The sequence below is a fragment of the Meriones unguiculatus genome, chromosome 3, assembly GCF_030254825.1.
Source record: "Meriones unguiculatus strain TT.TT164.6M chromosome 3, Bangor_MerUng_6.1, whole genome shotgun sequence".
Taxonomy (NCBI): domain Eukaryota; kingdom Metazoa; phylum Chordata; class Mammalia; order Rodentia; family Muridae; genus Meriones; species Meriones unguiculatus.
The window spans coordinates 66,768,111-66,773,740 of record NC_083351.1 but is presented as its reverse complement, the minus strand read 5'-3'; positions in this window follow the sequence as shown (position 1 = coordinate 66,773,740).

Below are 5,630 nucleotides of genomic sequence, written 5' to 3'. Positions count from 1 at the left end.
TAACCTTTGTCACAATTCTTTACAAAGCACACAGTTGTAGCTGGCTGATAAGGAGAGCAAGAAACAAGCATAAGTCTTGTATGGGAAGGGAGCTCTTTTGGTCCTTGAAGAGTTGAGAGTATAATACCGAGATCCATGGGCATTCATGTACAATTAAAGCAACCATATTTCCTAGTTGTCAACCCTACTATCTTATGGCCTTTGATCTGTGAGCAAATGTTTTGAGTTCTCTTTGCTTTGGGTAGAAGATTTTTAATTTAAATTTATTTTTTATAGTTTATTCACTTTATGTCCAGGGGTAGAAGATCTTACCTGAAATCTGGGGCAGGACTTCATGGTGTGATATAAAGGCCCTTTAACATTAAGAGTACCTATTAAAGAATTAGCTCTCAGCAACAAAGTCATTGGTGATCTTGCACGATTTCAGAACAATTTCCTTTCTCATAGAAGATCTCTGAGACAAGGCAACATGGAAGAAATAAGGTGCTCTCTGGGGACATTAGAAAAGGATCTTCATCTGTATAACTCTAAGAGCAGATATCTTTTAGCCTGACTCTGTAATAATTGTCCTGAAAACTCTACATTCACTGCAGTTCGATCTTATAGGAACTCATGATCCCCTCACTCTTCTGATGGATAATGACACTTAATTCAGCAAAGGTCAAGTAACTGGCTCAAAGTTCTGTCTGCATCAGGTCAAAAGGGGGAGGGGCAACCTTCAAACACAGATAATCTGAAACCAGAATATTAACTGCTGTATTTGCTACTTGTCTGTGGACAATAGGGATCTGATTATCTTGGTAGGTGTGACCAAGTTCTTTGGGATCCATAGATTGAGAGTATTCACAAAATATAGAGATGGTAAAGAACACTGGGTGTCAGGGAAATAGCATCCAGGTCTGGAGAGAATGATGGTAACCAAGTAACATGGACCACTGGTCTCTGGGAAGAAGCCGAGGCACAATGTGATGCCCATCTGAGGTGTCTCCTTAACTTCTGAGAGGTGGCCCAGAAGTCAAGAGTACTTGTTGCTATTGTAGATAATAGAGGTTCTGTTTCTAGGACTCACATGATTGCTCGCAACCATCTACAACTCTAGTTTCAGGGCATTTGACACCCTATTCTAAACTCTCTGAACACCACACATGCATATATATGAAACATTCATATTTATAAAATAAAATGAATATAAAAGAGTGACCAAGTGAGAGAGTCACATGAGTTCCTATGAGCTCAAACTGCATTGTATATAGTACTCAGGAGAATTCTGGCTCAAGTGAGCCCACCTAGAGAGCAATCCATGGCCATCTCAGAGCCCCCTAAGCAGTTATAGGACATTGTTACTTGAGAATTCTCTGCTACTGTCAAAGAGTTAGTTAAGCCTACCTAATATACTAATATGGAAAAAGCTGTAAGACTAGTAGTTGAATAAATGAAGGCATTTCAGAAAAACTGATACATATGCTTGTTTATTAATGTAGAGAACACACACACACAAATGTAGGTCCCTGAATCATAGCAGTCTCAAGGTGATGGAGCAACAGAAAGCATCCCTGTCAGAAGCTCAGAACAGGGGCTGTTGTCAATGTTAGGGACATCAGAAAAAGAAAGTCTTACCCTAGGACAAGGCTGCTTATGCAAATACAGTACAGTACATCGTCCGGTTTGAAGGAAGATCTTTTACACTTAAAAAATCAATTTGTACAAAGCTTGTGGGACAGATGACACATGACAATGGCACTGGACTTTGTGCACCTCACCAACTTGTTGTGTGGATCTGCAGTCCAGGGACCTCCCTTTGTGGGCTTGCACGCCCCCACACAGCTGCTGCTTCCACCACAGCTGTTATGTTCCTGCTGTTGCTATCCATCTCAGCAGCTGCTTCCTGCCCTTCACCTCACCTCACCACCAGCTTCCTGCTGCTCCCAGGGAGGAGATGGCCCATCTACCAGAAAGATGCTCTCTCTGTCAACTTTGAAAAGCAGATTCTTTAAATGACCGCTGAGACCTGTTTTCCCACAAAAGACACACTTTCATTTCTTTGGAAGATTTTCCACTTTAGTTTTATGCATATGTTTTATATGCCTGTGCCTGTGTGCATTTTATATGTGCACAGTGCCTGCACAGGTCAAAAGGGCAATGGATGTCCTGGAACTGAAGTGGCAGGTGTTTGTGGGCCACCTGATGTGGGTGCTGGGAACTTATTGCAAGTGTAGTAACTCTTAACCTGTGAGTCACTATTCCTTCTCCAGGAGATGAAGTTTATTTATTTATTTTTCTTTTTTAGATTTACCTGTTTTATTTTATGTGTATGAATGTCTGTGTACCAGATACATGCAATGCTCCAGTTCAGGAGGGGAAGTATCCCTGGAACTGGTGTTAGGGATGGTTGTGAGCTACCATACAGGTGCTGAGAGTCAAACCTGGGTCCTCTGTAAGAGCAGCCAGTGCTCTTAACCACTGAGCTATGTCTCCAGCCCCTCCTTTGCTCATTTGATGGCTGAGGAAGTTGAAGTTAGCAGAGGCCAAGTAATCGTCTCCAGCAACTCTGGACCAGTGCCTCTTCTCTGCTATGAATATGGGCAGGATCCTCCAAAGGCCCACATATTATGGGCTTGGTCCCCAGGGTGGTGCATGCTGAAAGGTTTAGAAACTTTGGAAGCTGGACAGTGGCAGAGGTTTTAAAGCCATTGCAGTTATGCCTTGAAAAGAGACTGCAGGACGCAGTGTCTGTCCTTTTCTCTTTCTTGAGCATTTTTCCTGGAGACAGTCCTGCTATTTGTGCCACCATCTCCTACCCTCATGAGGTCAGAACAGTCAGGACCTCCTGATATTGGGCTTTGGAACTCCAAGGCTGTGAGCTAAATTAAGTGTTTTCAAAAAATCAAATATATTACTTTAATTGTCACACAGCCTTTTCCAAGGAAAATCTGAGGGAATGACCACTATATATTAGTGAAATTAAATTAACAAATAATACAGTTTGTTTTAAGTATGATTAAAAACAAAGAAATATTGCCTTAATTATAACATAAATATATAAAGAAAATCTACTTATAATAAACAAATATTCATTTTGATCATTCTCATGGACACACATAGCAGGTGGTATAATGAAGCAGACAGTTGCTTGCCCCTATATGTAGGGTTCAGATCCAGATATAGGCAGTTGAAGTTATGTGTTTCTAACTTAAACACTGTGGATGAGTTGTCACTAATTCTTGCCTTTGCTCAGATGATCATGAACTCATGGGAGAGATTCAAACCAAACAACATTTCAAAACTCCTGAATTTATTTGGTTGTTCTATTCCTGGAAAAATCATTACATCTTAGAGCAGTGCAAAAATTACTTTGTGTTTATATTTAGTTTGGTTAAATTCTTAGCTCAGATATTTTTCACCCACACAGATGTCTGGTGGGAAACTCAATGTCATTGCTGGGGATGGGGGACCATTTTGTTGTGTGGGACAGACACATCTTGGTCCCAACCAATGAGCAAATATGTACCAATAGCACCCTTCCTCCCCCAACTGATGACAATCAGAAACACCTAGATAAATTTCCTAAGAATGTTCAAGGGGGTGGTACTGTCCTCATTTAGCAGAAATTCTTTAATTATGATGTTTATTATTTTCCTTGCCCTTAAACTCTTGTTTAAAAGAAAGCATCAAGTGGCATCCTTATATGTTAGGAAAATCCTGAGGAAAAATGTAGCTTCTGCCATTTTAACCAACCTCATGCTTATGTTAGAGCATGAGGTGTGACTTCTACAGAGGAATTTTTCTGTTACACTTTTCCTTTCTCCTCTCTGTATGACTCCAAGATCTGGTTTCACTTGGAACATCCAGAACCCCATCATCCTTCCCTTCTCTCGGACTCTAGTTTCTTTGAATCTGCTCTTTTCTGTATGGGGACATGCTCATAATTTCAAAGAGCTCACCCTACTCTACCAAGAATGGTCCTTTCAGGTATTCTGACTCAGCTCCTTTAATTTAATGCATGAATTCTATACAGAGGTTTAATCCTCATGGGGCCACCTTTTTGGTGGGCACGTGATGACGTGGATAAATGTCAGTTCCAGACAAAATAGGCAGAAGCTAATGTTTTTAGGCTGCCTTTGATGAGTAAGGCAACTTGATTGCGCATATTGAAGATTGCAGATAGCTGGAGGCATTTCTTGGAGAGACAATACTAGGGTTTGGATGTGTGCCTAAAGCTTCTATGTGGAACCTCACTCCCCAGTGCATTGGCAATGACGGATAGGGCTTTTGAAAGGTGATTAGGTCATAAGGCTCAGATCCATGAACAGGTTATTGGCATCTTCATAATAGTGCATTTGCTGTAATGGTGGGCTCTGTCCCCTTTGTCCTCTCTTGCCCATCCACCTTCTGACATAGGATGGTACAGTAAGAAAACCTCCATAAGGTACCAATATCATTTTCTTGCATTTTCTAATCCCCAGAATTGTTAGACAAAAATTTCAGACAGTGTCAGAAATTCTGCTACAGCACAGCAAAGGGACTATGATAGGTAGTAAAGTTGGACTATTTCTTTTTTCTTCCAGAGAAGCTGATGAAAAGGAAAGGGATTAAGGTTTCTAGATAGTAACCAGAAGAGAGAGAAGAATCAGAATCCTGGAGTTACACCTAGCAGGAAGCTTTGAGGATTGGTTTTGGGCTTTGAATGGAATGCCGAGAAGGGGGAACCTTTTAGGATACCACAGATGAAGGAGGAAGCTGCTGAGTCTTCTGAAAGGAAGAAGTGGGACTCCAAATTACTGAAAAGATGTGGTTAAAAGACTGGAGATGTGTTTATACATTAAAACCTGTAATCATTTTTGTTGTTGTTGTTAACCTGAAGAAAGCACATTGGTAAGATAGCTCACTGGATGAAAGTGCTCGCTGCCAAGTCTAATGACCGGAGTTCAATCCCTGGAACTCATGTTATGGATGGAAAGACACGGGTGCAACTTCCACAAGCTGTCTCTCATTTCTCCCGTGTGCCATGGAATGCCTCCTTCCCATACATGTACAGGCAAAATAAAAACTCTAAAAATGAAAAAAATAATTTCAGAGTACTTTGGTATAGGAATGTAGTGGGAGAATTTCCCTGCAGAAAAAGGAGAACCACAGGTAGCATTTTTAGGCTTGCATTCTGATTCTTGTGTTTCATATCCACAACCTTTTATGTGTATATGTGTGTGCTGTATCTGTCTTGTCAGTGTCCCTAAGGAGCTTATCAAGGCACAAACCTTTATTTATCTATTTAAGACAAGGTCTCACATACTTTCTGCATAGCTGAAGATGACCTTGAACTTCTGATTTTCTTGTTTCCAACTCCCAATTGCTCAAATCATAGATGTGTACCACCATCCAGATTATTCAGTGCTGGTAATTGAGCCTAGAGGCTCATGCATGCCAGGCAAACATGCTACCAACTGGGTTATAGCTGGAATCCGCTCCCCTCCAATTTGTTCACTGCATGATCATGACCTTGTCTAGTGTTGTGGTTACAGTGGACATCTTATATTAGAATGAGAAAGCAACAGATACCAAACTGAAGGCAGATGAAAATCTGAACTCCATGCTCCTTTATCACAAACTAGTTCTAAGTTAATTTTATTCTGATG